Source organism: Eschrichtius robustus, chromosome 2, assembly GCF_028021215.1.
Source record: "Eschrichtius robustus isolate mEscRob2 chromosome 2, mEscRob2.pri, whole genome shotgun sequence".
Taxonomy (NCBI): domain Eukaryota; kingdom Metazoa; phylum Chordata; class Mammalia; order Artiodactyla; family Eschrichtiidae; genus Eschrichtius; species Eschrichtius robustus.
The window spans coordinates 154,369,529-154,390,864 of record NC_090825.1 but is presented as its reverse complement, the minus strand read 5'-3'; the positions used below and the strand labels follow the sequence as shown (position 1 = coordinate 154,390,864).

Below are 21,336 nucleotides of genomic sequence, written 5' to 3'. Positions count from 1 at the left end.
CAAAACCCAGGTGGTGCCATGGGGGACAGCACCATCCATACTTAGAGAGGAACCTCCACTCTCAGTAAGAACACTGGGGTCCCCAAGTCAGGACACCCCTCTGACTTAGACGAGCCAGCATTGTGTTTGCAGGCCCCTGGTCAGGGCAGCTGTGCCTGTGCTCACAGGAGTCTGGCAGCCTCATAACCTGCCCAGGGCTTCATAGGAGCCACCAGCGAATTCCTTTCTTCTATGAAGAAACTCAACAAATGAAGAGCAGATCTTATTCTGCAAACTGTGTGTCACCATGAATGGACTTTGCCTCACTGGAAAGTGGCTCAGCCCCTTGAAGTGAAACTTAACCTCCTCTCTTCCTACAGCAAGCCGGAGGACCACACCTCAGGGGTGTGCAAGTGTGTGTGTGTGTGTGTGTGTGTCTGTGTGTCTGTGTGTGTGTGTGTGTGTGCTGGAGGGTGAGGAGCATATGAGCCCACTTCAGAACTACACCAGACTTGAGAAGCTCCAGTTAGGAGAATGGAAGACAGCTGCCTGTATCATCCACCGTGCCATCCCTGGCTTGACTGTTAACTTGGCGGACCCAAGTTTTCCCTAGACTTGGAACTGGCAGGATGCCCACTGCTGTTTTCAGATGCTTCCTCTCCCCCTATGCATTTGCCTCAATGGGCCTTTCTCTTTCCCAGCTTTATGTACATATATATATGTCAATAAAACCTTGTTCGTATTAATCTACTTCTGTTTATGTGTCTTTACTCACTGACTCAGCTGTAGAGGAAGAACTGACATATGTGAGTGGTGATGTGGGAGCCAGACTTAAGACACCAAAATTTTGTGTCCCAGTGACTGGGATGTGGAATTAGGCACACATTATGGCTGCACGTGCTGACTCCTGAAATCTGTTTTCAGTGTAACTAGTGACAATCAGGAGGAACTAAGGTCCAGAGGAGGGAGAGTTGGGGTGACTCACCCTGACTGATTAAGTGTGCTGATGTGTCCAATCCCTACCGACCCCTGGAGCAGTGCATTGAGTGGGCCGCACGTGTCTCAGAAGAATGTTTTTCTCAGACTGATGAAGAGAAGCGACAGGACTTGCCTGTGGTGATGGCAGTTTTTGACAGAAATACCTGCAGCATCCCCAAATCCCAAATCTCTTTCATTGACAATTTCATCACAGACATGTTTGCTGCTTGGGACGCCTTTGTAGACCTGCCTGAGTTAATGCAGCATCTTGACAATAATTTTAAATACTGGAAGGGTCTGGACCAAATGAGGCTGCGGAGCCTCCGCCCGCCTCCGGAACAGTGGGCGACACTGCCTGGGGCCCTGACGCAGTGTCCCTCCAGTCACTTGGGATTCCCGAGGGCGGTCAGAGTTCCTTGGTCCTTTCGTCCCCCGGTCTGCAGAGCCTGTCAGAGCACACAGGGACGTCAGCAACCTTCTGTAGCCACCATCTGATGCCATTGCCATAAAGTGAGACTTAGTCCACTCAAGGTACCTGGGCCTGCTGCGGGGGCTCTTCAGAAAGTCACGTGAGAACCACGGTTTGCAGTCGCGTCCGTTAAAACATGAGCTCGGGACTGCCCCCGCAAAGGATGGAGATGGGCTTCCTGCCAGTGACAGAGAGTGTCTTGTTACAATTTCTCTCAGTTATGTTCAGCACTTAAGAACAGCTAATGGCAATCGGATCTTTTTTCACATCATAGAAGGTGCAATCCACTCACTTTGGAACACTACTGAAAGTGACTTCTCTTTTAAAATTGAACAGAAAATGCAGACAAAGAAATTTTGAAGTTGATTGTTAATATCAATTATTACAATGTTTTATTTATTTTATTAGAAGTTCAATATTTTGGGCTTCCCTGGTGGCGCAGTGGTCGGGAATCTGCCTGCTAATGCAGGGGACACGGGTTCGTGCCCTGGTCTGGGAGGATCCCACATGCCGCGGAGCAACTGGGCCCGTGAGCCACAACTGCTGAGCCTGCGCGTCTGGAGCCTGTGCTCCGCGACGAGAGAGGCCGCGACGGTGAGAGGCCCGCGCACCGCGATGAGGAGTGGCCCCTGCTTGCCGCAACTGGAGAAAGCCCTAGCACAGAAACGAAGACCCAACATAGCAATCAATCAATAAAAATCTTTAAAAAAAAAAAAAAAAAAAAAAAAAAAGAAGTTCAATATTTTCTATGAATTTAAAAATACTTCAAAGCCAAAGCCAACCTTAAATACCATGACCAAATTTACATGATTCATATTCATTAAATATGTATTACTTCGTGTACAGACTTATTTTCATAATGCAAATTTAAAATATAAAATGACACATTTTTACTGCAAAAAAAAAAAAAAAAACCACACTGGAGGCTAGATAATCCCTGATGTGTGATAAAGAACCACACTTTATGACTGAACTTTTCGAAAATGCTGAAATGTCTTTTGGGGAATCTTTTTATTCAATTGAGACTTAGGCCAGTCATCTTCATACATTCCCACTACACCCAGAGAGGATGGATTTGGCATCCAGGTTCATGTGTCTGGAGAAACAAAGGAAGAGTTCATACCTGCTCTGTAATTATTGAAAACTTAAGTTGACCTCAAATGTACCATGCTGCTTAAAATAGCAGAAAAGATCCTCTTTAATAACTGGCTTGGCTCTGAGCTAACCCACTAAAATATCAAATCACGAGAGTTATAATTGTGCCCAGTTCTGGCTGACCCTAGAGCTCTGCTGGGCCTCCACTAGGTTTAATAATGGCAAAATTCCTGAGTCTGTGCAGCCTATCTTCCAGTTGGAGGGGAGAACAGAAACCCATGTACATTATCTGGTAGGTTCGCCAGGAATAAATGCTATGGAGATTAAGCAGTATATGGTGAGGTGAGATTGTGGGCAGAGAGGAGCAAGGCTTTCAACTTAAACGGTAGACAGGATAAGTCTTACTGGGAAAGTGGAATTTGAACAGTCTAGAGGGAGGCAGATGAGTCAGACGTCTGAGGGAAAAGCATTCCAGATCATGGGAATAACCTCTGCAAGGCCCAGAGGAAGGATGCCAGTGTCCTCAGGGAAGAATTAGTAAATAATGTGGCTGGAATAGAGTCAGCAAGTAGGAGGGAGGGAAGGAGGAAAGGAGGACAGAGAAGATGTGCGTGGAATTCCCTGCATCACCATTTACTGATTGAGTGATCACAAACAGTTAATTCAACCTTCAAGTGTTCCAGTGAACTCAGTGCTTTTCCTATGGCCTATTGACCTCTCAAGAGTTTTGGAAGGATAAAATAATGTAGGGAAGTGACTTATAAGCCATTGTTACTGTTCAATACATAAGGATAGATGGGTAGACAGGTAGATATAGATAGATACATAGATACATAGATAGAGAGATGATAGATAGATAGACAGATAGATGATAGAGAGATAGAGATATATAGACAGATAGATAGATAGATACATAGAGAGATACATAGAGAGATAGATAAACAGAGAGACAGATAGATAGAGACAGATAGGGAGATAGAGAGAGAGAGAGAGGGATAGATAGGCAGATAGATAGATAGACAGAGAAGAGAGAGAGATAGAGAGATAGATAGAGACATAGATAGATAGAGATAGACAGAGAGATAGAGAGATAGATAAGACACACAGATAGATAGATAGATAGACAGACAGAGAGATAGATAGATAGATGGATAGATAGACAGATAGAGAGATAGATAGATAGATAGACAGACAGACAGACAGATAGATACATAATAGTTAAGGACTGAATTTCTGTAAAATCATAATTTTAAATAATAGTTTCATTGAGATATAATTTACTTTCCATATTATTTAAAGTGTACAATTTAATGTGTTATGCATCTACCACCACAATCAATTGTAAAACTTTCATCCACCCCCCCCAAAAAAAATAATCTACTATAAGTCACTCACTCCCCCACTTCTCCGAACCCTAGGCAGCCACTAATATACTTTGTCTCTACAGATTTGCCTAGTCTGGACATTGCATACAAATGGAATCATACAATTACTTAGCATGTTTTCAAGGTTCATGCATGTTGTAGCATGTATCAGTACTTGATTTCTTTTTATGGCTGAATAATATTCCATGGTGTGGATATTACTGTGTTTCATTGATCATTCACAGTAAATGGCCATTTGGGTTATTTCCTGTTTGGGGCTCTTATGAATAATGCTGCTGTGGTTGGATTTACGCGCAAGTTTTGTATGCAGTTCTACATTTGTTTTTTAAATTAATAGACTATTTTGGAGCTGTTTCTGGCTTACAGAAAAATTAAGCAGAAAGGACAGAGTTCTCATACTTCCTTACCTCTCAACCCAGTTTGCCCTATTATTAACTTCTTACATTAGCATAATATATTTGTTATAGTTAATGAACCAATATTGATACATTATTACTAACTAATGTCCATGCTTTACTTTAGACCTCACTCTTTGTTTTGTACATTTTATGATTTTTGACAAATGTGCAATAACCTGTATCCACCATTACAGAACCATACACAGGAGTTTCTCTGCCTTTACAATTCCGGGCTTCACCCATCCTTTTCTCCCTCCCCACAACCTCTGGCAACCACTGATCTTTTGATTGTCTCCACATTTTTGCCTTTTCCTAAATTTCATATAGCTGCAATCATATAATATGCATGTAGCCTTTGCAGATTGGCTTTTTTTCACTTAGCAATATGCATTTAAGCTTCTTCCATGTCTTTTCATGGCTTCATAGCCTTTTCTTTTTAGTGCTGAATGCTATTCCTTTGTACGGATATACAATAGCTTGTTTATCCATTCACCTATTGAAAAACATCTTGGTTGATTTCAAGTTTTGGCAATTATGAAAGAAACTGTTATAAACATCCATGTGCAGGTTTTTATGGGGACATAACTTTTCAGTTCCTATGGGTAAATACCAAAGAACATGATTACTAGATCACTGTATGGTAAAAGTATGTTTAGTTCTGTAAGAAACTGCCAAGTATCCTGCTAGCAACAAATGAGAATTCCAGTTGTTCTGCATCGTCAACAACTTTGGGATTTCAGTATTTGGATTTTAGCCATTTGAATAGGTGTGTAGTGGTATCTCACTATTGTTCTAATTTAAAATTCCCTGATGACATGGAATGTGTAGCATCTTTTCATATGCTTATTTGCCATGTGTCTATTTTTTTTGTTTAATCATAGTTGTTTTGTTTTTTTTTAACCAACGCCTGGTAACTCTTGTCCTCCTCTGTCTATTTATATTGTCTTCTTTCTTTCTTGTTCTGTTTTTTTTTAATTTTTTAATTTTTTTTTTTTTGAGCTTTTGATCATTTAGTCTTTTTCCTGGTATGTCCAATTATTTTTTATATTAAAATTGGGCTTAACTTATTTTAGGAAACTATAAAGATACCTCCACATTCTGGATGTTGTTATCGTTCTCTTGAAAAGATTTCCTTTTGTCCACAGCAGACAGTTACTATAGGGACTGGAAACCTTAGTCCATTCTCAGTTTGAGCTCATTCAAAGCTGTTTTTCAGTCTGTGTGAAGGTTGCTCTATTTCTGTCTTGTCCTTCCTCTATGGGTGTTGCCCTTTGGGATTACCATATGAGCGTTTGGATTCTCCCTATTCCCAACTACCCATGTATTTGTTAGGCTTTAAATGTAATGGTTTCCGCAGCCCTGTGAGACTAAAGATACACTTAGCTTGTCATTCCATTAGTTGTTGCCTTTAGCTTGAGCTCTTGCCGTTTGGCTTCTGTGGTTAGAGTCTTTTGAACTCCTTGGCTTTTCAGCTCCTAGGCTGTAAGATTTGAATCAGTAAATGCCCCAAGGAGAAAAGCTGCACCAAATGTCAGGCTTGCGTCTGTGTTTCCCTTCTCTCCAAACTTGGCCCACATGTCTTGGTGTCTCTCTAACATTCAGATGCCAGTGAACAGATGTTTTCTTGCTTTATCCAGCTTTTCTAAAATGTCTTTAGACTTCACCTGATCTTATGTTATTATTCAACTATCATCTCAATTACCCCTAGGAAGAAAATCTACAATTTTATGTTTTATTTTCTTATTTTCTATATTACCTCAGTTTCTGTAGAGACCTTTTACCTGATTGTTCAGTCTAGTTCCTGTGTTACCAGTAAGATGGAGATAAGGTGGAGGCTAAGAATATTGGGGGGAAACCACTGATGAATGATAGGCCTCGTTCTTTTTGTTTTTCTTCTCCTTATTTACTCTGGCAGTCTACATTTGCCTTTCTTCATTTGACCCAGTTGCCCAAATAAGGAACCCACTCTGGCAAAGACCTGACTTTACTCTCATAAATGTCTGCATGTTAGGATTAGCTAGATGATGAACACCATGCCAAAGCTCTTTGTGCGAGACTTTTGCAGACTTCTGTTATCCCTTTAGTTTGCCTCTTGCTATCACTGCTCAGATTGTTGACGTTTTCTAAGATTCTGTAGGTCAAACCTCTCTACCTGCATACCAGATGAGCCCTTCTCTCTTTCCTGAGCTCACTTGCGGGAGGTTAGCCCTCGGTTTTTCTTTTTCCCCATCCAATCGTAATTGTTCATGAATTCCAAAAAGCCCTCAAAGTACCTGTCATCCCTTTCTCTCCTCTCTTTTTTCTCAACACTGTTAAGTATTAAGCATATATTTGCATACCTCTTTCTTACTTACAATGGAATACTGGAAGGCGCGATCATGCAGTGTGAGCCCCACCAAACTAGGACTCATACAACACTCTCCCCCAGGCCTAAACTTGTGACATCCACTGGTTTTCTTATAATATCTTATATGTATCTAAATTTGTAATGATTTAGTTAATTCCTGAGTTATGTGACAATAAGAAATCAGTCAAATTAGCACTACAGAAGTGCAGCTTAGACCTAGGGACCAGAACCAAGGACCACAAAAACCGATAAGTTTCACTTGTACTTCGTGTTTAACAAGTGCTGAGGGTGAATGGGAAGTGAGGGAAAAGGAGTTTAACTTCATATCACAGAAACTTGCACTAAAATGAAGAGGAAAATGACCCAGTTCCTGGTTCAAGTCACTATAATCTGCTTCAATAAATAATAACAGCACATGAGAAAAACAAACACTATATGATAGGAACAATGGATAATTAATTACCAGATCAGGGAGGACAGATGACACTTGCTATGGGATTTCATTAAAGAAGGATTCCAAAAAGCACTGGCTTCTTCTGAGAAGACTTCTTAGAACAGGCAGCATTTAAATTGAGTCTTGAACAAGTATATAGAGGGTAGGGAACAGGCCTTCCGGGCAGGGAACAGGCACAGTGTCAGCAATGGCACAAAGGGCTTATGGAATAGGGAACAAAACTGGCTGAACACAGGAGTGCTACGTGTTGGGGAATATGGGGGAAAGGCTGACTGAGGTTGGTTAAATGAAACATCATTAGACGGAAGAGAAAGTAGGTGGAAAGACAGATGGAAGACTGTGGAAAGCCTCTGAAGATGGAGGTCAGCATAATAATATTAAGAAATCAGTGGTACTTTGACACTGTATGAATGTCTAGGTTTAAAAAATCAAGAAAACACAATAAAAGAATAAACTACTGATATAATGATATGTAACCAAAGGCCAGATACCAAAGAATACACACTGTGTGATTCCATGTATGTCATATATGGTGATAGAGGTCAGCTTGGGTGTTGCCCTGGGGGAGTATGGAACAGAAAGAAGTAACAGAGAACCTTGTAGGGTGTTACAAATATTTTATAATACCTTGACCTGGTGTTGGATACATGGGTGCATAGAGATGTAAAAATTCAGTTATTAGCAATGCAACTGGTGTTTATTGTTTGTATGCATACATTAAAAAAAAACTCTAGTAGGTTAATTAGGCTGTCAGTTGTATGAAGTAAATTTTGGTCAAGGAATAGCCAAGGTAGTAATGCAGTAATAAGTTATACATGTGCTCACTGTGCTCTAGAATGTCACTACTGGAATACAAGAAGTATGTGTAAGAAAAAAAGACAAATATTCAATATTGATGGTTGGATGAGCTGAATAAATTAGATCACTCTACTTTCAATTTAAGAACTTGGCCAGTGTTTGGATACCTTTGAACAAAGAAAAAAAGGAAATACAATTGTTATTAAGCACATACTATGTATCAATCCCTGACTTATATTTTGACACATATAAACGTGGGAAATATTGCACCTTGTAACTGAGACAATGAAGATGAGCGAGGTGGCTGGTTTTGACACTAGAGGCTGAGAAAACAATCAGCTCATAATCGTAAGAAGTTTGAAGTCGGAGGAAAACAATCAAGAGGAAATACTGGTAAGTGCCAGGAGCTTCTGGAAACTACATAAGAGATGAAGACCCCAGAATTGTTGAGCTTTCTAAGAGGCCCAATGACTCAGGTAAAAACAGAAGGCTTAAAACTGAAACCTGAGGATATATGTATACATACAGCCGATACACTTTGTTACACAGCAGAAACTAACACAACACTGTAAAGCAATTATACTCCAATAAAGATGTAAAAAAAAAAAAAAATCCTGCAAAGTAACAATTGTTAGGACAAACAGTAAAGAATTATAAGAAAAATAATCACATGCCTGTCCCAACACAGAAATATCTTAAGCTCCATCTCAGCATTTCTCCGATTGGCCTTTCACAAAATACAGTCCCATCAGCTGAATATAGGTTTCTCAAGTAACTGTAAGACTGAATTTAAAAAATGAAATCAATTCCTTCCTCCAAAACTTTTCAGAGTATGTAATGTAACAAAGTGAAACTTGAATTTCATGTCGGGATGTAGAGTACCGCTCTTCCCAAATGCTTCTGTCTTGTAACTACATCAGCATCATCTAAAACCAGTGTTCTGCAGGACAGAGATTGTGAAACGCTGCTCTCATCATGTAAGATATCAGGTCCTTCTCAAAATCCATTCTTCCTTCTGCCCTTTCTCATGTTGTCCCTACCACCTGATGGGTCTCTCCTAAGCTCCACCTGCCAAAACCCTACCCATTTTTAGGATCCAAGAGATAATGAAGGCTTACATTACTAAAAAGCAGAGAAAGAAATCCCTTCCCAGGGATCTACATTTCCTTCCTAGGGAAAAGAAAAATTGTAAAGTATACCACAGTGACCTTAAGTCTATGAATGTAACTATGTTGTGTTACTCTGAGTTCTGTAAAAGTCAATGTGCTACAGTATATATGGATATGAATATTTGATCTCTTACATGTAGATCTTGCTGATGACTTTCATCATGAGCGAGGTTAATGATTAAGGAGCCACTGTATTTGGCTCAGCCCTTATAACCAGGGAATGTTAAAATTGGAAAGGTCTCTAGATATTAGCAAATCAATCCACCTCATATTCTAAGTAAGGAAACTGAGACGTTCATAGATTCGATATTTATATTAACAAAGGATAAGGATAGAAGATATTGGCAGATATATCTTTTAGAGTAAGAATTTAGAGATTTTTGTAGAATACTAAGACATTATGTCCACTGATACTGAGACAATGTGTTTTTTTGTTTGTTTGTTTTTTTAATTAATTAATTTATTTATTTTTGGCTGCGTAGGGTCTTCGTTTCTGTGCGAGGGCTTTCTCTAGTTGTGGCAAGCGGGGACCACTCTTCATCGCCGTGCGCGGGCCTCTCACTATCGCGGCCTCTCTCGCTGCGGAGCACAGGCTCCAGACGCGCAGGCTCAGCAGTTGTGGCTCACGGGCCCAGTTGCTCCGCGGCATGTGGGATCTTCCCAGACCAGGGCTTGAACCCGTGTCCCCTGCATTAGCAGGCAGATTCTCAACCACTGCGCCACCAGGGAAGCCCAGAGACAATGTGTTTCTTAGTCGTCATTTTCTATTGCCGTGACGAAGCGAGGTGGTAGTCAGTAGTTGTACAAAGGGAAAAAGATAACTTTACAAACTCCCAATTTATATACACAGGGAAATTCATCATTCATGTTACTTAAGCTAACTGGATGCAGTTTATCAGCTACATTGAGGAATGGTGAAGTGTCTATACAATTAACATGTTAGTTTCTGTCATGAGCTCCCTGTTGTTCAAGTGAGTTAATGGTCAGCACTCAACTAGGCACTTAGAGTCCATTATAAATCTGGACTAAACGTTTATCTGTGGCATCTTTATTCTTCTTTGGTGCCCTCAGGCAGAATTAGCTCTCTTATGTTTTGATAAATTCAAGTATTAAACAGGGCTAAGGTTTCACAAGTTCTTTGGCCTAAACATGGGGGTAAGGAGGACCAATGAGCTGGAGTACTTCTAGATTTGAGAATGGTCAGATTGAGGAAGAAGAGTCTTATACCAGAGGTGAAAGAAGACTGATTAGAATTACCTATTTTTAAAAATTCCAACCCTTTTCAATGTTCTAAAGTGATCATGAAGTACATGGGTATGCTAGGAAGTAAGGGAGTCAACCAAGAATATTCTGTAAAAGTTTGTGGATGGCAATAAAGAGGCAAGGAAGATAGAGAACATACTAGAAAAGGCTTCGGTTGGCCATAATGAAGTCAGAAGGAGAAGGAGAAGAAGAATGACAGATGCAATGGGAAAGAGAAAGCAAGAATAGAGAAGCAAAAGGGAAAGTAGAAAAATGAGACAAATTTGGAGAAGGAAATGAGGAAGAAAACTGGATGAAAGAGGGAAGCACTGATGGTAGACCACATGACACTCAAAACTTAACACGATGGAGCTTCCCTGGTGGCGCAGTGGTTGAGAATCTGCCTGCCAATGCAGGGGACATGGGTTCGAGCCCTGGTCCAGGAAGATCCCACATGCCGCGGAGCAAATGGGCACGTGAGCCACAATTACTGAGCCTGCGCGTCTGGAGCCTGTGCTCCGCAACAAGAGAGGCCGCGATAGTGAGAGGCCCGCGCACCGCGATGAAGAGTGGCCCCCGCTTGCCACAACTAGAGGAAGCCCTCGCAGAGAAAGGAAGATCCAACACAGACATAAATAAATAAATAAATAAATAAATAAATAAATAAATAAATAAATAAATAAATAAATAAAATTAAAAAAAAAAAAAAACTTAACACGATGCACATTTAAGATGTGCCACAAATGGCCATGGTCATTACCCTCAAATAGTTTACAATATGTGTTTCAAAGACATTTATAAATTGAAAATGCCATTAAAATAAGTGCCAGGGTAAAAGTATTCATGGAATTGTATGGGAGAATAAAAAGTCTCCCATCAAAGAGCCTTCTGAGACATAGGAAAAAAAAGAAAAACCTAAAACGCATAAGACTCTTCCTATTTTCATTTCCAATGATACACCCCAATCTTGATGATCAATCAGCAATTCAAATGTCAACTATAAACCCAGTATCTTATTAGCTGCTATGCAGTATACTGGAGCAATAGAAGAGAGAGGACCTCAAACCCTCTGTTCCCTCAAATTGAAAGGCAGGCTTCCTGACCCCTCCAGACCACTACTGGACATAGGGAACACACACTAATGTTTCAGGACCCCAACCAACAGTCACCTGCTTTGTGATTACTTCCGTGACACACCCCCACTAACACCACTGACTTTGCTGCTCCTACGGGACATTACATACATTTCCTATTTTAACACATACCACAGTGCATTATAATTATGATTGCAGATACATGGTCTAACAATTTAAAGAGAATGATGACTTTTTTGCTCTTTACATCTTGCTATTTCCCTTCTCATAATATTTCTTGAAGAGAAACCATAAGAATATAAACAAACGCAAAAGACAGAAAATATACAAAACGTGTGCTTTGCGGCTTAACACAAACTTAAGTAAAATTAGTTCTGACAGCATCCAGCATGACAAACTTCCATGGTACAAATGAGAATGGACCAAGGTTTGAGCAGGTACAGGAGACAATCCAGGCATGAACAACACCAAGGAAAGGTAGACAGGAAGTAACATGGTGTGTAGGAAATCACGAGACCAGTCTGATGGGAAGAGACTTAAACAAGACTGAAACTCACTTTCTAAACCTCCATCTCCAATTGGACAAGTCGCAAGACACAGGTGCACCAAAGTGGCCTATTTATTCAATCCCTTTAATGGGGAGGAACAGTTTAAAATTTTACCCGTTTAGTTTGCCCCAAAAGCAAATATCAAATGTTGGCAGGACACAATGAAAGCTTACCTTTGTTAACGTAGTTAAGTCTCCCTCTCTCAGAACTAGCCCATTTAGCTCCAGGTTCCTTATTGCACCCGACGCACTTACACAGCATTCATGAGCTTTACACAACTGGAAGGTCACATCTTTATTTCTTATTGCAGGAACACAACTTCTGGAAACTTTATTTCTGTCACAACCTAAAGCAAAATTATTGTAAAATGAGTGATGTAAACCGTACCTTTTATCATCATTAAAAAGCATCTAAAAAGAAAAAAAAGCATCTGCTCTGTGCTAAGGATTAGAAACGACTCCTGCCCTTAAAGCCTCATTAAGGAGGGACATGTATAAACTCAAAATTTCAATCACATGAGATAAAGAACCATAACCTTTATGCACACAGGTTCCTATGGAGGCAAAAAGTTATATCTAAGTGACCGCTTCATGATAACCCTGAAGTACAATCGAGAAAGCTGAGGGTCTGCAGAGTTGGAGGAGGAGGTGCAGTAACTGCAGAGGGAGCACCTGTGCAAAGACACTCAAGCCTGACACCTGCTGGGCACTGTAAATACTGCAGGTGGGGATGACTTAAGGCCAGGGGTCCAAGTGTGAGAAGGGACAGAAAATAGAGATGTTGGTCGAATCAAGCCTGGGAGAGAGCATGGCTCGTATCCCACAGGTGATGAGCCCTGGGGCGACCACTGCCTGAGTAAGGGTGCCTCCGCTGATTAGAAAAAGGCGCCCCGCTGCTGAAGGACCGATTAGATAAAGGGAGTGATCACAAAAAGCTCCCCTTCCTCAGGGCCAAAGAGCCCCAGGAGGCTTGGCCGAGCACAGTTCAGACTACACGCCTCTGGGCAGAGCACACGCTGGGCGGCTAGTGTGCACTAACTCTGTGTGGGCAAGTCATTAGCAGCATCATTTTAGGCGTATCTTTTCATGTTAGAAGATCACTCAACCCGAGTAGGCAGATGAACTTAGAGGAACTGAGTCCAGGGGCCGCGAAACCACCCAGGAGCTTCTGCCATAGTCCGGGCAAAATGTAATGTGGATGAAGAAGCAAATTTACGAGGAGGCCAAAATCTACAAGCTAGACCCACTGGATGAAAAACACAAAGAAAGTTCAGTGAAGGAACTATGAAGAGAATGGGCTCTGCAATAAATTTTTCTTACAATCAAGGTAAAATATTAGGCAACATTAAGCACAGTGGCCTTTAAGGTCCCTTCCAGCTCTAATTTCTTTTGATTTCTAACTTATTACTCTGGTTAAGTAAAGTCCCTTCAGAGCGACAGAACAGTTCGTACACCTGAATAGGATGCAAAGAATAATCTGACTTCTCTTCACCAGGGGATGAGTTGAACTGTCCTTGCAGAAGAGATAACACATGGTGTGAACCCCAGATCCTAGAAAAGGGCCAGGCACACAATAAGTATTCAGCTTTTTGAAAACAAATGAACAATCATTTCCTCTCCTAGATCTTCACACCCTTCCTCTGCTGGCTACTTTCTTTCAGCTTATAAACATCCTCAATATACCCACTGAAAAAGCTCTCAGACCTATGACTCTTTGGATCTTCTTGTGGGTAACCTAAGTCTCTCCCATGCCTTCAAACACCTGTCCTCCCAAAAAGCCCAGATCTGTACCTTGGGCCCAGACCTGTCTACCAGGCCCCTCGAAAGCACTGAAGATGAAGTAAGATCCTCTCCCCAGCCCCAATCCCTTCCTACTGTGCTCTGTATCTCACAAAAAGATGCAGCTGTAAACTGTAACCCACGCTTGCTGCCCTCCCTTTTCTAACTGGTCACCAGGCCCCACCCATTCCCTCTCGGATCTCCGAAATCCAGTCCAACCTTTTACAACTTAGGTGGGACCCTTGGATTACAATTCACCCTGCACCCAATCAAGTGCTTTCCACATGCAGGTCCGAGTGAGTCTCTAAACCAGAAGTCCATCTCACTGTTGTTTAGCGTTTCCCACAGCCTTCAGGATAAACATCCAAACTTCTGATAGGACAAAGAAGGCCCTTTTCTGTTTGGTCCCAGTAGGTTTCCAGTATCAACTCTCATTTCTTTCCCAAAACCTGAGTTCCACTCGTGTACCTTAGTTTTGCCATATTTTCTTATATTTCTCAAACTTTGACACACACTGCTCCCTCCTGCCACCCCAGGAGCTTCTACATATCCTTAGAAAGGATGGCGCCTCCTCCAAGAAGCCTGAACTCTCCCTTCCAAGATTCTGTGCTCTGCAAAGGGGAAGGGGGGGGGAGGGATAAATTAGGAGTTTGGGATTAACATATACACACGACTATATATAAAATAGGTAATCAACAAGGACCTAATGCATAGCACAGGGAACTCTACTCCATATCCTGCAATAACCTGCACGGGAAAAGAATCTGAAAAAGAATGGATACATGTATAACTGAATAACTGTGCTGTACACGTAAAACTAACACAATATTGTAAATCAAGTATATTCCAATATAAAAAAAAATTAAATTAAAAAAAAAAAGATTCTGTGCTCTGCAGCACCAGAACTCACTTCCTTCCAGAGCACTGACTACTGTGCTTGTGTTTACTTGCCGCCCAGTAGAAGGGGAGATGACCTAGGGCATAAGCATCGTCTCCAGCAGCCCTTGGTTCTGACAACTCATTCAAGTGCCAGGATACTTTACACACATAACCTGCTTAATTAATTCTAAGAACCCACAGAAAGAGTGGTTTTTAATGTCATTTTACAAGTGTGGGGATTGCAGTTCAAAAGTAACCTGGGCTTCCCTGGTAGCGCAGTGGTTGAGAGTCTGCCTGCTAATACAGGGGACATGGGTTCGAGCCCTGGTCTGGGAAGATCCCACATGCTGTGGAGCAACTAAGCCCGTGCACCACAGCTACTGAGCCCGTGCACCTAGAGCCCATGCTCCGCAACAAGAGAAGCCACCGCAATGAGAAGCCCGCGCACCGCAACAAAGAGTAGCCCTCGCTTGCTGCAAATAGAGAAAGCCCACGTGCAGCAACAAAGACCCAACGCAGCCAAAGACATAAATAAATAAATAAATAAAAATCAAAATTTTAAAAAACACAAAAACACCATCACAGAAATATCCAGAATAATATTTGACCAAATAACGGGGCATGGTGGCCCAGACAAATTGACATGTAAAATTAACCACCTAAGCCATAGTTTTGTCATCTTTTACTGAGAAATTTGACTTATCTGAACTATTTTGATACCTAGAAGATACCTTCTAGAGGTAACACCCTCAGTTTTTGACATGGTAGGCAGCAGAGGGAAAGAGCCCATTTGCCCAGTCAGATGACACCTAAAAGGATAAAATGCTGTCTTCTCTCTCCAACCCACAAGGATGAATGCCAAAAACACATCACTTATATCTGCTTTAGCTAACATATGATACGTCTGGAACAGACCTATGCTCCCAGCAAGTCTCATGAAATGCTGTTTCATTAACTGGAGACTTTACTTGCTAAGATTAGAAGCAAAAGAGGGTGGTGGATGAAAAACTGCCCAAGGATATAAGTTCATGCAAGGGAGCAGGAGAGAGAATGGGTATCCGAAGATGTGCGCTCTGAGCCAACACTAATTCCACAGCATCAGGTTGTAATTCAGGGAGCCAAACTGCTGGGGGTTTTTTCCCCCTCTTTTTTTCCCCCAAAGAGGGACAAATCAAGCATACTGACAAAGGAAGAGCATTAGTCACCACAGGTAAACTCCTTTTTACAGGTGATATCGCAAATGATTTGGCTCAGTGTAGACTATGATTTGGCTCCACAAACCATAAGCTAGAGCATTTCATTCCAGGTCCCTCCTCAAATATCCATGATAGGTAGAAGTATGGCATCAGTAGTTTTTGAAATCTTCCCAGGGGATTGTAATATGCAACCAGGGCTGAGAATCTGGAGATGTAGAGAGAATTTAAATTGAACTTTAGTTAAACAGTAAAACAAGCTCTGACTCTACTGGCTGGAGCTAGACAAGGGATATGGATTTAGTGGGATGAGAAGATAAAGAACACCAGGGAGTAAATCAAATGCTTTACACCTGTGCTTAGCTAATTGTTACTCAGATAATTCAGACAATCTTACAGCACCTGAACCCTGAAATTCCTTAGTTCTGTTTAAAAAAAAAAGTAACTCTTCAAGTACCTGAACTCTGAGAATCATGTAAATCATAAAGAAAAAGAAGAAATCTTACTTTCTGAATTAGTTGACTTCATATATACTGTTTCACTTTCATGATATTAACTAGATATCTTTCTTTCCATTTTATGTTTGAGGAAAGTAAGGCTTTAAAAATCTCAGTAATTTTCTCAAGGTCACTTGTTAAGGGTGTGGTAGGCAGCATAATGGCTCGTAAAAATGCCCTCACCCTAATCCCTAGAACCTATTAATATGTTACCTTACATGGTAAAGAGGACTTTGCAGATATGACTGAAGTTATAGACCTTGAGAGAGAAAGATTATCCTGGCTTACCTCATGGAACAAATCTAATTGCATGAGTCCGTAAAAGCAGAAAACCATTCCCAACTGTAGAAAGAGAGAGAGATGTCCTAATAGAAGCAGAATCAGAGAGATGCAACATTTTGGGTTTTGTAGGTGGAGAAAGGGGACTCTGAGTCAAGGACTACAAGTGACCGCTGGAAGCTGATAAAGTCCAGGGAGCAGAAACACCCCTAAGAGCCTCCAGAAAAGAATGTAGCTCTGCCAACACTTTTTTTTTTTAAACCATCTTTATTGGAGTATAATTGCTTTACAATGGTGTGTTACTTTCTGCTTCATAACAAAGTGAATCAGCTATACATATTCATATATCCCCATATCTCCTCCCTCTTGCGTCTCCCTACCACCCTCCCTTCCCTATCCCACCCCTCTAGGTGGACACAAAGCACAGAGCTGATCTCCCTGTGCTTTGTGGCTGCTTCCCACTAGCTATCTATTTTACATTTGGTAGTGTATATATGTCCATGCCACTCTCTCACTTCATCCCAGATTACCCTTCCCCCTCCCTGTGTCCTCAAGTCCATTCTCTATGGCTGAGTCTTTATTCCTGTCCTGCCCCTAGGTTCTTCATAACCATTTTTTCTTTTTTTTTAGATTCCATAGATATGTGTTAGCATACGGTATTTGTTTTTCTCTTTCTGACTTACTTCACTCTGTATGACAGTCTCTAGGTCAATCCACCTCACTACAAATAACTCAATTTCATTTCTTTTTATGGCTGAGTAATATTCCATTGTATATATGTGCCACATCTTTATCCATTCATCTGTCGATCCTGCCAACACTTTTACTTGACTCAATTGAGACCAATGTCAGACTTGTAAGGTAATAAATTTACGTTGTTTTGAGTCACTCAATTTGTGGTAATTCGTATGAAAGCAATAAAAAGCAAATACAGAGGTCCTACAAGAGCCAGGCTATATATTTATATTTAAGTATTTCTAAAATGAATTTAACCTTGTGATTGACAGCAGCAGCAGCTTCCAAGGGATCCCACCACACACCTGAGGCAAAAGCAGCCTAATAAAGAAGCAGTGACAGCAGCAGGTCACTGACCCACACTTGGGGTAGAGGGGGATTGGATCTACTGTAGCAGCAGCATAGCCTGAATGGGAATGCATCCTCCTGTGACACTAGTCCCATCAACATTAGTCTAATCTGCTACCATCTGCTGTGCCAACAGGCCCAACATATACAAACCCTCCAACTCAGCAGCATTAAGTGAGCCAGGCTCAGTGTTTCCTGAAACTCATATCCAATGGCACTGGAAAGCCCAGATATCACCTACTGTTATGAAAACATAAAAAAACAATAACAGAAGACTGGGAACTTCAGAAAGAAAAGGGGAACAATGGAATGGGTGAAAACAAATGGGGTAAATATAAGAGACTATCATTAGCCTCATGAGTTTCTTAAATTCTATATGATGGTCAAAGCAAAAATTATGACACCATCTGATGTGGTTCTCAATGTATCTAAAGGAAATACTACAGAAAATCATACTTTAAAACTGGGGAATACTAAGAGACCTAAATGGAAGTAAAATTTTGAAACTTCACTTGAAATAATAAAACACTGATTCCAGTAGGCTATGATAAGTTACATATGTATAGTGTAATGCCAAAAGCAACCACTAAGAAAACTATACAAACAGTATACACAAATGATCATAAGTAAATTAGATTAAAATGGACTTATTAAAAAATGTTTAAGTAACCCACAAGAAGGCAAAATAAGAGAAACACAGGATTGAGAAACTAAGGTAAAAGACAAAACAAAAAATAAAATGGTAGATCTAATCTTTAACATAGCAATAATTACATTAACTGTAAATGATCTAAATAACCAAGTCAAAGACAGAGATTGGAAGAGTAGATGAAAAACTCACAAGCATGATCCAACTATATACTGTCTATAAGAAGCTTACTTTAAACATCATGATATAGGTAGTTCAAAGTAAAAGGATGAAAAAGATATATCATATGAACATTAATCAGAAAAAGCAGGAATGGCTATATTAATACCAGATCAAGTAGATTTCAGAGCAAAGGAAATTATTAGGGGCAAAGAGGGTCATTACATAAAGATAACAGGAATAATCCACCTAGATGACCTAGTGATACTAAATGTGTACGCACCAAACAACAGAACTTCAAAACACATGAAGCAAACACTGAAAAAGGTAAAAGGAGAAACTTTTAAATCCACAATTATTATTTGAGACTTCAACACAGCAATTTATAGAACTACCAGAGAGAAAAATCAGCAAGGATATGGAAGAACTGAAAACATCATCAATCAACAGGATATAACTGACATTTAAAGAACACACGCAATAAAAGCAGAATACATATTCAAGTGTCCATGGAACATTCACTCATATACCATATACTGGGTGATAAAAAAACATTAGCAGATTTAAAAGAATTAAAATCATAGAGAGTATGTTCTCTAGCCATAATGGAATCAGACGAGAAATCAATAATAGAAAGACAACAGGAAATTCTTCAATCACATGAAAACTAAACATCACAATTCCAAATAACTCATGGGTAAAAAGTCAAGGAAAAAATTTTAAATGCATAGAATAAAAGAAAATGGAGCTGTAACAGATCAAAGTTTGTGGAATGAAGTGAAAGCAATGCTGAAAGGGAAGTTTATAGCACTAAATTGGGAAAGTAAATATTACAAAGCAATAATCTAATTTTCTATATTAAAATACTAAAAACGGAAGAGGAAAAAACACTATAAACAAGCAGAAAGAAGGAAATAATAAAGATGAAACAAAAATCCATGAAACTGAAAACAGGAAAATAGGGGGGAAAAATCAATGAAACAAAAGGCTGGTTCTTTGAAATAAACAATCTAATCAATAAAGATGTAGCAAGACTGATCAAGATAAAAAGAGAGATGGCACAAATCACAGATATCAGAAATGCAACCAGGGATACCATGACATATCCTGCAGGTTAATAAGGGACAAGTTATTACGAACAAGTCTACACTATAAATTCAAAAATGTAGATGAAATGGACCCATGCTTCTACACCCAAAACTACCAAAACTCAGCCAAGATGAAATAGATAATCTCAGTTTTCCTGTAACCATTAGAAACACTGACTTTTCATTTAAAAACTCCCAAAAGAAATATTCAGGCTTAGATGTTTCACTTTTACCCAAGACTTAAAGAATTAACACCAATTTTACATGACTTGATAAGAAATAGAAGTAGAGGGAACAGTTCCTAATTAATTTTATGAAGCCAGTATTACCTTGATACCAAAACCAGACAGGGATAGTATAGAAAGAAGAAAACTACAGACCAATATTTTTTATGAAATTGGCTGTAAAAATCCTCAGCCAAATATTAGCAAATTAAATCCAGAAATATATAAAAAGAATAATATACCATGACCAAGTGGTATTTATTCCAGTTATGCAAAGTTGGTTAAATATTTGAAAATCAAACAATGTAATCCACCATATCCAATAAATTAAGGGGGAAAAGTCATGCGATCCTATCCATTAAGGCAGAGAAAGCATTTGACAAAATCCAATCCCATTCATGATTTTAAAAAAAGAAGAAAGAAAACTCCAAGCAAACTAGGAATAGAAAAGGAACATACTGAAACTCATAAAGATGATCTACAAACAACCTATACCGACATTATATTTAACTGTGAAAGACTGAATGCTTTCTCTGTAAGATCAGAAACAAGGCACCGATATCTGCTCTCACCACTTTTATTAAATATATTACTGGAGGTTCTAGTAAGAAAATAAAGCAAAAATAAATAAATACATAAATTTAAAAGTTAAGTTTTTAAAAAGTTTATTTAAAAGATAAAAGGACTATTCCTACTATGTTGAATAGGAAGGAATATATCCTACTGAATGTTGAATAGTAATATATCCTATTATATTGAATAAGGAAAAGTAAAACTGTCTACATCTGAAGATGAGATGATAATCCAAATGGAGACAATACCAAGGAATCCACAAAAAGCTTGAGAAATAATATTAGTTTGTAAATGTTTTAGGGTACAAGATCAACACAATTTTATCAAATTATATATAACAAATGTGTAGAAGCTTAAATAAAAATATGTGACGCCATTTACAACTGACCTAAATAAATACTGAAATATAAGCCCAATAAGACATTTATAGGACCTGTATACCGAAAATTACAAAATGCTGATCACGAAAATTTTAAAAGTCCCGAACAAATAGGGAGACATACCTTGTTCATGGATTAGTAAACACAACATAATAAAGATGTCAATTCTCCCCAAGTTAAGAGGCTTAACACAATTACTCTTAAAATGCCCTCAAGGTTTTTGTGGATATAGACAAGCTTATTCTAAGATTTATATGGTAAGAAGAGGCTGAAGAATAGCTAAAACAATTTGTAAAGGAAGATTAAAATGGGAGGAATTAATCTACCCAATTTCAAGATTTTGCAGTAATGATGGAGGGTAGATACATAGATCAATGGAATGGAACAGAGAACCCAGAAAGAGACTGACATAAATACATTTAACTTGTTTTTGACAGCAGTGCAAAAGCTATCAAGGAAGAATAGACTTTTCAAAAAATGGTACTGAAACAGTTGGACATCCCTCGACAAAAACAAACAAACAACAAATGAACCTTAACCTAAACCTTACACACCTTACACAAAAATTAAATCAAAGTGGATCATAATCTTAAATGTA

The 21,336-nt window shown here is 39.5% G+C and overlaps 1 protein-coding gene and 1 long non-coding RNA gene across 4 annotated transcripts in view; both read right to left on the bottom strand.

The window, feature by feature from the left end:
* LOC137759783 (ELKS/Rab6-interacting/CAST family member 1-like) overlaps nucleotides 1-21,336 on the bottom strand; it is a 901,087-nt gene that overhangs the window by 528,867 nt on the left and 350,884 nt on the right.
* Nucleotides 1-21,336, bottom strand: part of LOC137759785 (uncharacterized) — a 63,462-nt gene that overhangs the window by 39,239 nt on the left and 2,887 nt on the right. For all 3 annotated transcript variants that reach the window (XR_011073196.1, XR_011073198.1, XR_011073197.1), the window contains exon 2: nucleotides 12,130-12,302. This is a non-coding gene — a long non-coding RNA (uncharacterized lncRNA). The remainder of the gene's footprint in view (nucleotides 1-12,129; nucleotides 12,303-21,336) is intronic.